The sequence below is a fragment of the Choloepus didactylus genome, chromosome 7 (assembly GCF_015220235.1).
Source record: "Choloepus didactylus isolate mChoDid1 chromosome 7, mChoDid1.pri, whole genome shotgun sequence".
NCBI classification, from domain to species: domain Eukaryota; kingdom Metazoa; phylum Chordata; class Mammalia; order Pilosa; family Megalonychidae; genus Choloepus; species Choloepus didactylus.
In genome coordinates this window covers 41,580,808-41,594,513 of record NC_051313.1, presented here as the reverse complement: position 1 = coordinate 41,594,513, position 13,706 = coordinate 41,580,808, and the positions used below count along the sequence as shown (strand labels likewise).

General features: G+C 37.8%; 1 protein-coding gene across 2 annotated transcripts in view; it reads right to left on the bottom strand.

The window, feature by feature from the left end:
* The window catches only part of SESN1 (sestrin 1), a 104,784-nt gene that overhangs the window by 50,165 nt on the left and 40,913 nt on the right, over window positions 1-13,706 (bottom strand). Inside the window, exon 1 of one of the 2 annotated variants that reach the window (XM_037842397.1) lies at window positions 1,739-1,757. The exons of the other annotated variant lie outside the window; for it this stretch is intronic. The gene's annotated coding sequence lies outside the window, so the exon portion shown is untranslated. Of the gene's footprint in view, window positions 1-1,738; window positions 1,758-13,706 lie in introns of those variants that run through there. 2 annotated transcript variants of the gene reach the window in all.

Genomic DNA, 13,706 nt, shown 5'->3' with positions numbered 1-13,706 from the left:
AAAAAAAAAAAGACACACAAGTAAGACTTATTTGAAAAGGATCTTTTTCCCTAACAATGTTTTAGATCACTTGTTACAAACCAAAGGACTCCCACTTCCAGGAAGGAGTAGATATATTTACCTCTAATCCTCCTGCTAAGTACAACTAAAAACCTTGGACATTATGTATAAAACAAATATAAGAATACTCTGAAAGGTGGTGAAAAGAAAGCAGACTGGCTAGGGACCCTGGAACCCAAGGAACTACATGGTGGTGAGTTCCCTGAGTTTTCTTTGTGTCTCGTATCCCAGATTAGGTGCTGGAGAAACTACCAACCTAGAAACTCCAACAAATGCAGACAAAAAAAGACCCAACCAAAGCGTGTTCTCTCTAGCAAAAGGACCAGAAAAGGGACAGTCTACCAAGACAGAAAAAGTTTTAGACAATAAGTACTCCACTGCAGCCAAACACTACCAAAAAAACAAAAACTAAAAATATCAAAAAACTGTGGCCACACCCACACCCCCAAAAAGACTGTGTGGGGAACATAGACTTTCACCCTTGCCAGTCTGTAAAAAGGTGTTCCAAGGCCCCTGCCAAGGTGGTGTCAGAGAAGGCCAAGTAGGAAGCTGAGATTTTCATCCCCACTGGACAATAATGACCCCACCCCACCCCCCAAACACTATCAGTGGAGAAGACCACGTGGAGAGTCTGAATTTCCACTCATACCCAGTAATCCCTGCTGGAGTGGTGTCGGAGGAAGCCTAGCGGAAAGTCAGGACTTTTACCACTTCCCAGTGGTAACAAGGCCCCCCAACCTCCTGGTGTCAGTTGAAGCCACATGGGAAGCAATACTATGTGCCCAGAGAGTTATCACTGGAGGCCTAGCAGAGAACTGGAACTTGCATTCACGCCCAGAAGTTACAAAGAGTCACCCCCCCCCCCCCCAATGCTTGGGTGCCAACAGAAGCCAAGTGGTGACCCTGGACTTCTGTCTCCACCCAGCAATAACTGGAGAGGAAATCAGGCGAAATCAGCTAAAACAGAAGATATGAATATGATCCATAGTTTCAAAATATAATACCCAAAACAGGTTTCAATAAAAAATCACTTATCGTACCAAGGACCAAGAAGATGTCAAACGGAATGAAAAAAAGATAATCAAAGGATGCCAAAGCTGAGATGACAGAACTGTTAGAATTATCTGACAAAGATTTTAAAGTAGCATCATAAAAAGTCTTCAATAAGCAATAACAAGCACACTTGAAACAAAAAAATAAGTCTCACCAAATAAATCAAAGACACAAAGAAGAACCAAATGGAAATTTTATAAACAAAAAATATAATAACCAAAATAAAAAAAAGAAAAAACTCAAAGGATAGGTTCAACAGCAAATTGGAAGAAAGAGAGGAAAGAATCAGTGTACTGAAAGATAGAACAATAGAAATTAGCCAGTCCAAACAACAGAGAAAAAAATGGACTGAGAGAAACTGAAAAAGGCCTTAGGGATCTGTGGGACTATTGCAAAAAAATCTAACATTTGTATCATTGGAGTCCCAGAAAGAGAGGAGCAAGAGAGTGGGCCTGAAAAAGTACTAAAAGAAATAATGTGAAAATTTCCCAAATTTGGAAAAAGACATAAACCTACTGATTAAAGAAGTTGAGTATACCCCAACCAGCAAGACACATCATAGTCACTTCTGAAAAATAAAGACAAAAAAAATCTTGAAACCAGCAAGAGAGAAACAATACCTTACCTATAGGAGAAAAACAATTTGAATGGCAGCAGATTTCTCATCAAAACCATGGAGGCCGGAAGGAACTTGCACAAAATTTTTCAAGTGCTGAAAGAAAAGAACTGTCAACATACAATTCTATAACCAGTGAAAATACCCTTCAAGAACAAAGGATGTCCCTATTTGCAGACGTCAAACTTTAATGTTTGCAAAATCATTTAGGAGGTCAGAGGATCACAGGAATAAATGCAGACTGTGACAAGAGACTAACTGTATTACAAATGTATGAACTTACTGAAGGTGGCAGAGAGAAAGGGTGCTGACCTAAGCAATGTTGAAAATGAACAGAATCTGTAAGACTAAAAGCCAAAGGAACTGCATGTAAGCACTGTAGATCAGGTGATAGGTTGTTTCCCACAGGGGGTACAGGTTAACAACTCTGATATTTCTGTGTATGTATACTAGAACTGAACAATTAAGTAAAAGATTGGCAGATGGTGAGAATGAGATATCTCACTGCTGGAGTGGGAATTTACAGATAAGTAAGGGGAGGAGGCTAGAATAATACATTTAGTAATGGATTAGCTTTGGAGACATTACTATGAACTCGTGCTAGCTTAATATAGATACAGATGGTTACATACAGAAATATTTATAGAAATGTATATGTAAACAGGTTAAAAATGCACACACATATTCCCTTGCTCTGTCAGTTGAGACAGCCTAAAAGCAATGACACCCAAGAAGCAATGAGAATACCCAGTTGATGTCTCTGTAGTTATTATGGTAGTCTGGAACTCATTATCTAGTAGGTTCCTCAGGAAGGATCATGGGAAAAATATTCTCTGAGTTCTGACATGTTGATAATAGTTTGTCCTTTATACTTGAAAGTCAGAAAATCCTTGGCTGACACTTTCTTTACCAGAGTATCTTAAATATGCTGGCATTGCTATTGAAAGTTTAATGGTAATCTAATTTTTCCCTTATAAATTAATATGCATATGTCTTGGTCATTCTGGGTCAATATTCTCAGATATACATTGAACTCTTTAAATATACAGCTTCATTTTTTTTTTTAAATTTCAGGAAAGTTTTCTTGCAGTTTTTAGTATTTGTTCTGTCCCCATGCTCTAATTTGTTCTTCAGTGACTTATTATCTGTACGTTGAATTTTCTTTCCCTATCTTTAATATTTGTCACTTTCTCCCAAATCCTTTTTATCCTTTTTCACCTTTCTGTTTCTCCTAAGGCATTATTTATTTGGATTTGCGTTCCTTCTATAGTTTAGTTCATTTCTGAAATGATTTTTTCTTTTATTCTAATTTTTTCCAATTATGTCGTTTCTGAGTTTTTCTAAATCTGATTTTTGTTCTTCTTTCACATATTATATAATTTTCCTAATGTCTTCTAAGTTGTTTGGAAATACTAAGTTACAGTATTTGGTACATCTTTCAAGCACGCTTTCATTGTCTGTAGGAATATTATTTAGTTCCTTATTCTCTTTTTTCTTATCACTTTGAATATTCCTCATTTTTATGTGAAATTAACTGTCCTGAACTTTTAGAATGAGAAAGGGTCAGGAAAATTTTTCTAATTTCCTAGAATTTCCTTTTCTGTTGTTTTTCTATAGTGTTAAAAAATTTAGCAGTTTGTTTTCTGTAATTTTTTTTGGCCCTGTTTCCCTCTCCCATACACTTTGTTTTGCCTTCATCTCTGTTGTCCCTATTCTGCTCAATTTTGATTCTACTCCTAGCAATCTTTTCTCAATATGGGGAGTCATAGAAGGGTCGGTTTTAAGAGTTCAGAGGAGATCTACTTACCTTCAGTTCTTCTCACAGAAGGGTATTTGCACTCACCTGCAACTGGAATGAGCAAAACCCCTTCCAATCTCAATCACTGTTTGCAAATTGGCCTGATTTCCAGTAAATATGTGTTAACTATTTTGGGGTTCTCCTATTTCAGGTCCATCACACACTGCCATATTGCTTCTTTCTTTTGCCTCCAGCTCTTGTTTTACTTGACTTCCACAGCTGACAATGCTGACCACTCCAATACATTCTTGAAAATATCTCTTCTCTGGGGATCTCAGATACTATCCTCTATCTCTGGTCACTCACTATCAATCTCCTTTATGGAGTCTTCTTCCTCTGCTGTTTTCTTATAAATTGGTGTTCTCCAAGGCTGCATTCATCCTTAGCCGCCTTCTAAGTGGGTGATCTCACTTTCACATAACTTTAACAACGAATGCTGACCAGACCTGTAATTACATCCCAGTCCTCTTTCCTGAATCTGAGATCCATTTAACCAGCTACTTAATATATTTTACCTTAGTGTTCCACAGCCATGTCAAATCCAACACATTTAAAAGCTGAATTTATCACATTCCCTTATATTCCCTATCTCCATGAATGCCTCACCATACATCCAATTATCAAAAGAAGAAACCCGTGAGTCCTCACCTAGATTCTTCTGATTCACATGCCAATCTCTTACAAAATTCTGAATATTCTACAACCTAAAAAGCAATCAAATCTATTCCATTACTCGCAATCCTAACCCCTTACCATGTTTCTCCTGGATTAAAACAGCCTCCTTTCTAGTCTCACTGTCATTGTTGCTGGTTTCTTGCTTAATCTCCACACTAAGCAATCTTTCTAAAATGTACATTTCATGATGTTAAAATACTTCTCAGGTTCCCTCTGGCTTTCAAAATAATATCCATATTCTTTGCATGGCATTCAATTCCCTTTTGGATCTCTATCTACTTCTCTAACCCTTCTCCATTCGACTTACTAAGAGTTCCCGAACACAGTAACTTTCATGATTTTGTACTTTTGCACACGCTAATCTAATCTCTCTGGCCAGAGCACTTTATCTTCCACTTCTTCACCTGGCAAAACCTCAGTCAGGCTTTAGGAACCAGATGAGGCACTGATCTTCTGCAAATCTTCACTAACCATTCCCTTCTGTGTCCTTTCCCCCAACCTTCCCAAGCCTTTGCACAAATTTACTTCAGAGCACTTACCAGAAACAACGTACTATTCTGTCTGTTTACCAATCTCTCTCTCCCACCTGTCTGTGAGCTCCTTGAGAGTGAGGCCTGTCGTGCTGGTTTAAATCTGCTATGTATACCATAAAACACTATGTTCTTGTAATTCAATCTTGTGGGGACAGCAGGCCTATTGTGGGTGGGACCTTTTGATTAGATTATTTCCATGGAGATGTGAACCCACCCATTCAAGTTGGGTCTTAATTAGTTTACTGGAGCGAGAGAGAGCTCAGAGCTGACACAGACCCAGATGCTTGGAGATGCAGACAGAAAGACATTTGAGATGTTAAGCTAAGAGATGAAACCCAGAGTTTGCCCCAGAGAAGTTAAGTGAGAATCTGCCAACGCTGAAAGAGAAAGTCACAAAAAGCAGAAGCTGAAAGCAAAACAACCTGGGAGCAAGGGACCAGCAAAAGCCATCCATGTGCCTTCCCAGCCGACAGAGGTGTTCTAGACTCCATCGGCCTTTCTTCAGTGAAGCTTTAGCAAACCGGATAAGAGGAGAAGCTAAGTGACAACTGTGCTGGTTTGAATATATTATGTCCCCCCAAATGCCATTATCTTTGATGTAATCTTGTATGGGCAGACCTATCAGTGTTAATTAGATTGTAATTCTTTGAGTGTTTCCATGGAGATGTGTCCCACCCAACTGTGGGTGATGACTCTGATTGGATAATTTCCATGGAGGTGTTACCCCATCCATTCAGGGTAGGTCTGAATTGAATCACTGGAGCCATATAAATGAGCTGACAAACAGAAGGAACTCAGTGCAGCTGTGAGTGACATTTTGAAGAGGAGCTACAGCCAAGAGGGACACTTTGAAGAATGCACAGAAGCTGAGAGAGTAGCTACGGATGAGAAACAGTTTGAAGATGGCTGTTGAAAGTAGACTCTTGCTCCAGAGAAGCTAAGAGAGGACAAATACCCCTAGAGCAATTGAGAGTGACATTCTGAAGAGGAGCTGTGGCCTAGAGAGGAGCGTCCTAGGAGAAAGCCATGTTGAAACCAGAACTTGGAGCAGACACCAGCCACATGCCTTCCCAGCTAACAGAGGTTTTCCGGATGCCATTGGCCATCCTCCAGTGAAGGTACCCTTTGTTGATGGACACTTATGGCCTTAAGACTATAACTTTGTAACCAAATAAACCCCCTTTTATAAAAGCCAATCCATTTCTGGTGTTTTGCATTCTGGCAGCATTAGCAAAGTAGAACAAGAATCCACAGACACTTAAAGAGAAAGCCACTAAAATCAGAAGCTGAAAGCAACGCAACCCAGGAGCAAAGGACCAGCAGATGCCAGCCACATGCTTTTCCAGCTGACAGAGGTGTTCAGCCTTTCTTCAGTGACGGTATCTACCTCTTGATGCCTTAATTTGGACATTTTCATGGCCTTAGAACTATAAATTTGAAACCTAATAAATTCCCATTGAAAAAACCAATCCATTTCTGGTATGTTGCATTTTGGCAGCTTTAGCAAACCAGAACACCTGTACCTTATGTGTTCTCCTAGTGCCTGGCATGAAGCCTTGTACAGGGTAGGTACTCAATAAATGTTTCTTGAATAAACAAATGAATCTGAGGTATGCATGATGTGGAAGAACTCTGACTGAAAGTAAGAATTTGATTTTGAATCTTGTGTGGATTGAAAAAAGTGTATTCTACTCTTTGATCTAAAATAAAAGCCAACACCCCAAACTTCCAATAATTCATTCACACACTATGGAACATAAGAAGTAAACAATGATACATTAACAAGCTTCTAAAAATCTGATGCAATATTTTTGCTCTCTATATTCAAAAAAACAGAGTGACAAGAAGAATGTCCTTCACAAATGGGTACCCCACTGCTTGAATTTTTGTTCTCCAGATCACAAAGGCCTAAATAAACACTCAGCTGCCTCCAACTGGCCCTGCTTGTGGGTGGCGTAGGCAGTTTGGCACAGGTGAATGAATTAAGGATCCACCTTCCTAAAACATTCCTTTGCCTACCTTGCCTCTTTGACTTGAGATCTGCAACATTAGTATCGCTCCATCAGGTTTAGTCAACAGAAGCAATGGAAGAACTGTTTTTTAAAAGATGGCTCTTAAAATGTACTACCTAGGAAATAAGGATATGCTTTGAAAAGCAGCACCTTTTCTGGCCGTTAGCACAAACAAGTTTATAAGATCAAATAGGGAGGGCCTCTCAAAATTTTCCACAGAGGCATCTCTAACCTCTGAGGAAAGTGAATGCCTTTCATAGGTGGTAAAGTGGGGAGAGGCCTGAGAGCTGACTGCCACAAGTAGGATATTTCTTTAACTGAAATTTTGTATCTTACTCCCTAATTTAATCATGCTTATTTCTAACCTAAGATAATGTTTTAAGTCACTTACCAGTTAAATTACCTATCTTCTCATCATCTCTGTCCCACCACCCCTCAGTATTTTAAATCCCAGGAAGACGTGTCACATTTATCCTGCATCCCCTGGCATATAGCTGCACATTCCAGGCTGTAATAATACTTCAGTTTGTGAAGTTCAGAATGAGGGAATGAGTACTCGAAACATTTTATTTTAACTGTTTACCTCTCTATTTCCTCCACTAAAGAGGAAATTTTTTGAGGGCAAGAACAAAAGGTATCTGAACACCTTTTGCTTAGCGCACTTCTTGGCATTTAGCTGACTTGCAACAAATATTTGTAGACTGCATGAATGAATGAATAAATCAATGAAAGCCCTAATCTCTGCAAGGCTTGGCGTACATCTTGGCACACAAGGGCAGGAAAAGTTAGTATCAAAGAGGAGAGTAGACATTTATTTATATTAATATATGTTGTATTACTATTTATTGATATATAACATACCTCATGTTGCAGTAAATTACATATTATAGTAATGGTTATTTTAACAACATAGACGGAAAGGACGTTAACTTAAAGAAAATAAAATTCTTTTTAAAAATTCTCAAAAATTGCATCATAGAATGAAATGTCAAAATAAGCATAAACACCCAGAGAAGAGCAAGTAAATAAAACTACATGTCTGACTTTGGTTCGAAACCTGGCAACAGTTTTAAAAGAAAATTGAAAATGAAGATTCATAAATAAAACCATGTCACAAAATATAGCAAAAACAAGAACAAAGGAAAGGCAGTCAGTACAGGAACAATACATATTTAAGATTCTGTGTATCCACGAAGGAATACTACATGGCAGTAAGAAGGCATGATGTCGTGAAACATATGACAATATGGATGAAACTTGAAGACATAAAGCGAAATAAGTCAGGCACAAAAAGAGAAATACTGTATGTTATCACTAATGTGAACACTGTGAAAAATGTAAAATGGTTTATATTGTTGAATGTAGGGGTCCTAGCAATAGACAGCAAATAGTCAAGGGGGAACAATAATCTAATAAGAACATAATAAATTATGGAGGGTAAACAATGTTCTGGGAATGCTCAGGAATGACTATGGTTTGTTAATTTCTGGGGGGTATGGTAGAAAGAAGTTCACAGAAATGCAGTTACTTTATTTGTTTTTTCTTATTCCTTTGTTTAGGTCTTGTTTGAAATGTTTTTTATTGTTTGTTCTTTAACTTTTCGATAAAGTTAAAAAAAACAATGAATGAGTGTGAAAAAAAGTAAATGAACAATGTGGGGAGGAAGGGAATGGAATGTTTCAGACGTTCTTTTTAATTCTAATTTTTATTTTATTTTTTTGGAGTAATGAAAATGTTCAAAGATTGTGGTGATCAGTGCACAACTATGAAAAACTGTACACTTTGAAGGATTGTATGTTATATGAATATATCTCAATAAAATTGCATTAAAAAAAAGATTCTGTGTATGTGAAGTCACAATATTGGGCAATTCAGTGAAAAATACAAACTGGTTATTAAGTGTTCTAGTATGCTAATACTGCCAGAATGCAAAACACCAGAAACAGATTGGCTTTTATAAAAGGGGGTTTATTTGGTTACAAAGTTACAGTCTTAAGGCCATAAAGTGTCCAAGGTAACACATCAGCAATTGGGTACCTTCACTGGAGAATGGCCAATGGTGTCCGGAAAACCTCTGTTAGATGGGAAGGCACGTGGCTGGCGTCTGCTCCAAAGTTCTGGTTTCAAAATGGCTTTCTCCCAGAACGTTCCTCTCTAGGCTGTAGTTCCTCAAAAATGTCGCTCTTAGTTGCACTTGGGATATTTGTCCTCTCTCATCTTCTCCAGAGCGAGATTCTGCTTTCAATGGCTGTTTTCAAACTGTCTCTCATCTGCAGCTCCTGTGCTTTCTTCCAAGTGTCCCTCTTGGCTGTAGAAAGCTTCCTCCTTCTGTCTGATCTTATATACTGAGCCAGTAATTTAATTCAGACCCACCCAATGGGTGGGCCAACACCTCCATGGAAATTATCCAATCAGAGTCATCATCCACAGTTGGGTGGGGCACATCTCCATGGAAACACTCAAAGAATTACAATCTAATTAACACTGATAGTCTGCCCACACAAGATTACAACAAAGATAATGGCATTTGGGGGGACATAACACATTCAAACTGGCACATTAAGAGACTGATTTAACTACTTTTTAAACTTTTCAACAGGTTTTGTGCTATGTCACAATGTCAGACTAATCAAATGGTAGAGAGAGTCAATGGTAGAGAGGGACTCCAAACCTAAATATGTCCAAACAGAGCAATAACCGGCTCATCTGGGAGCCACTCGAGGACTGACCAACTGTGTCATCAGCTGAGGGTGGCATCTGTGCAATAGCACCATCCAGTAGCAGTGAACACTTTCAGGGAGTCTTGGAAAAATACAAGGAATGCTCCTTTTTTTAAATCGTTAAAAAAAGTCATTTCCATTTATAGTGAGTCATGGGTTTATCATCTTACTAAGAATAGAGACAGTGTGGCAAGTCTTTATATATTAAAAACAGACTTTAAATATATAATAATTATTGACAGAGGAATAAAGTTAGTTGAAATGGTCTGAAATAGTGTCGAAATTAGCTTCCTAAGGGAAGCAGACCAACACGTGAGAAGTCTCCATCTTTCAAACAACCTGTCTGTTCAAATGGGAAAGCAGCAGAAGTGCCTTCCCATCCCCCAAATCACAAAACCAGCTTTACATAACCCTTAAGCAAGGTCTCCCAGCCTAAGGGCAAATGCTCTATTTTCCAATTTAATCATAGGAAGAGCAACTTTCCATGAGAGCTATGTTTTTTTAGCAAGCATGCAGAATTAATAAGATGCTGGTGCCAAGAAATAATCACTCACCACTAATCTCCCTTCCTTTCTCTACCCTCCTTCCAGACCTTGGAGCCCAGGCTACAACGGGAAGGTGAGAAGGAAAAACCAAACAAATAAACAATAAAAACCAGTTCTACTAAGGTAGCGGGAGATGTGGTCCTCAAAATACACATTTCCAAAGAAACAATATTGTAAGTGAAAGTTTGTTATGCTAACATGACCACAGACATAGGGGACTGGTGGTTTGATGGGTTGAGCCCTCTACCATAAGTTTTACCCTTGGGAAGACGGTTGCTGCAAAGGAGAGGCTAGGCCTCCCTGTATTTGTGCCTAAGAGTCTCCTCCTGAATGCCTCTTTGTTGCTCAGATGTGGCCCTCTCTCTCTGGCTAAGCCAACTTGAAAGGTGAAATCACTGCCCTCCCCCCTACGTGGGATCAGACACCCAGGGAAGTGAATCTCCCTGGCAACGTGGAATATGACTCCCAGGGAGGAATGTAGACCTGGCACCGTGGGACGGAGAACATCTTCTTGACCAAAAGGGGGATGTGAAAGGAAATGAAATAAGCTTCAGTGGCAGAGAGATTCCAAAAGGAGCCGAGAGGTCACTCTGGTGGGCACTCTTATGCACACTTTAGACAACCCTTTTTAGGTTCTAAAGAATTGGGGTAGCTGGTGGTGGATACCTGAAACTATCAAACTACAACCCAGAACCCATGAATCTCGAAGACAGTTGTATAAAAATGTAGCTTATGAGGGGTGACAATGGGATTGGGAAAGCCATAAGGACCAAACACCACTTTGTCTAGTTTATGGATGGATGTGTAGAAAAGTAGGGGAAGGAAACAAACAGACAAAGGTACCCAGTGTTCTTTTTTACTTCAATTGCTCTTTTTCACTCTAATTATTATTCTTGTTATTTTTGTGTGTGTGCTAATGAAGGTGTCAGGGATTGATTTAGGTGATGAATGTACAACTATGTAATGGTACTGTAAACAATCGAAAGTACAATTTGTTTTGTATGACTGCGTGGTATGTGAATATATCTCAATAAAATGATGATTTAAAAAAAAAAAAAAAAAAACCAGTTCTACTAAGGTAGCGGGAGATGTGGTCCTCAAAATACACATTTCCAAAGAAACAATATTGTAAGTGAAAGTTTGTTATGGTAAAAAATATTCAATTAGCATGATTTTTCAAGTAAAAATGGGTAACTTTTTGTGAGCTGACCCCTGAAGCTAATCACCAAGTAATAATATGCTTATACATGGAAATATAATTTGAGGCCTAAACTACTTACTTAGAAACTAACTTCTGGAACAAATGGGAAACCTGTTAAGAAAATACAGGCATTCATTTCAGAGATCAGTTCCAAAATTGTTTAAAAATTCCTTTGGATCAGTAGCTTTAAAGTTGGTTTCAGGGAGCAGTAGGTTCCATGACGTTTCAAGGGAATCAAAATCCTTTTTTAGAAAGATTTTAAAAATTTGTTTATTTATTGAACATTTGAACTAATTCTCAGATTATAATGCTGCTACTTTAGTGATAATGTAAAAGATCAGTTGATTATTTTTAACATTAACCAAGTTGGACAAGCTGCAGCACTGTATTTTAATGAGTTACACTATCGGAACTGACTCTTTGAAAGACGAAAGAATGTTCAAATTCAATCCCCCTAATCACTATTAATTCAAAGACAGGGTTCTAAGGTATAAAAAAATTCATAGAAAAGTTATAGAATTGCAAAGAAGAGTTGCAGAATTGGGAATCATAGTTGCTGGTTCTCTCTTTTTCCAAAACTGAATACAAAATGAAAATAATAAATCATTAATGCAACATCAATGTTTTTAGGGAAGATGTCTTTGGAGTTTCAAAACAAAGTCACACAGGTAGTCACAAATACATCAAAATGGAAATTCCATAAAGCTAGGATTTTTGCCTATTTTATTATAGCCTCACTCCCTTTGTCTAAAATGGTGCTTGACACTTAGTAGCTGCTCAGAAATACTCACTGAATAAATGAATGAATGAAAAGTATCCCACTACAGATTCCAGAAATAGTTGAGAAAGATTTTTTTTTTTGTTAATATAAAGCTAACAGTTTTCCTATAAGAAGGCAGAACGTATTTAAATATAAAAACAAAATGATTAAAATTGATCATAACTCTACCACTCAGAGAAAGCTGCTGTGCTAAATATTCTGGTAAATTAACTCCAGGTTCTTTTTCTTATGAATATTTTACATAGTTGAGATCAAACATTACTTAAAAGAGTTTATCTAGCCTTCATTGCTCACTTAAAATTTTGGGTAAGCCTTTTCCATTGTTTTGAAAAACTGAAGATCTTCTTTATTCAATACTTTTTAAATGTTATATTCAAACATTCAAAAAGGCCCAAAAACAATTTTTAATGACAAACAGGTTTTCTATAAAGTATTGTTATTAGATCTTTCTTTAGTCAAGGGTATTGAAATTTTTATTTACAGGCTTCAAGGCAAGACTTATACTCTAGGAAATGTTATTATCAAGTATGCTATTCTGAGAGGAGACAGGATGTATCTCTAGCTCATTTATTTGTTCATCCACTTAGCAAACATTTATTGTCGGCTTATTATGGGCTAGTTACTAAGGATATCATGGTGAACAAAATTATATAGTTGCTACCCCACAGAACATAAAATCTAGTAAAGGGAGACAGACATTAATCAACCAGCAACACAAGTTAATTTAAAATCAATACCATGGTAAGTTGTAAGTGTTAGAAATGAGAGGTACATGGTCATATGTCAGTATACAGTAAAAGGAGTTAGACTAGACTGGTAGTGGTTTGTGTGTGTGTGTGCATGTGTGTGTGTGTGTAGCAACGAATTGTCAGGAGGAGGTAGATTGGGAATAATTATATCTAACATTTATTGGGTTCTTCATTCAATGCTAGTCAGGCCCTATGCTGGGTTCTTTGCTGGGCTTATCTCATTTCCTTTTTTAATAATCACAGTACCTTAACAAGGTAAAAATTACCTCCCCCACCCCCCCATTTCACAGATAAACTAAAGCTCAGACAAGTCAGATAACTTAAGGTTACATAGCAGTAAACAACGAGGTGGGATAGGAATCCCAGGAATATGGTAGCAGTGTTTTAAGTCATATTGCTACATATCCCAGTTCCTTGCAAAACTGATGTTTATATTGAGATATGAAGGATAAGTAGGCATTAATGAAGCATGGGGAGGAAGGAAGTAGGGAGAGCATTACATGCAGACTGAGAAGTATGAAGAAAGCTCTGTGACAGAAAGGCCGGCAAGAAATTAAGGAGGTAACAATAATCACCAAGCTAGTAAATGAAGCAGGAACACAGAGAGCAAGAGGAGACGTGGAGCTGAGACTGGAGGACCAGGCAGATCCAGTCGGGCCCCATGGGCCAGATTAAGGACCTTGGCTTCAATCCGAAATGCAATGAAAAGTCACAAGATACTTTTACTGCTTTTATTGAAATACAAAGATTTAATTTGTGAAATTCACAAAGATTGGATTTGATGAAGGAAGGAATAAGGATGAACATTTGCTCAGTTTTGAAAATATTTTCTGGGACCTATCATATCTATATCAGTAAGTCTGAATACCTCAGAAGTAAAAGTGATGGCTTTTAAATACCTTTAAAAATAAAATCAAATGTAGGTAAATTTAAAGAGGTTTAGTTTACCCTTCCAGTCTAATG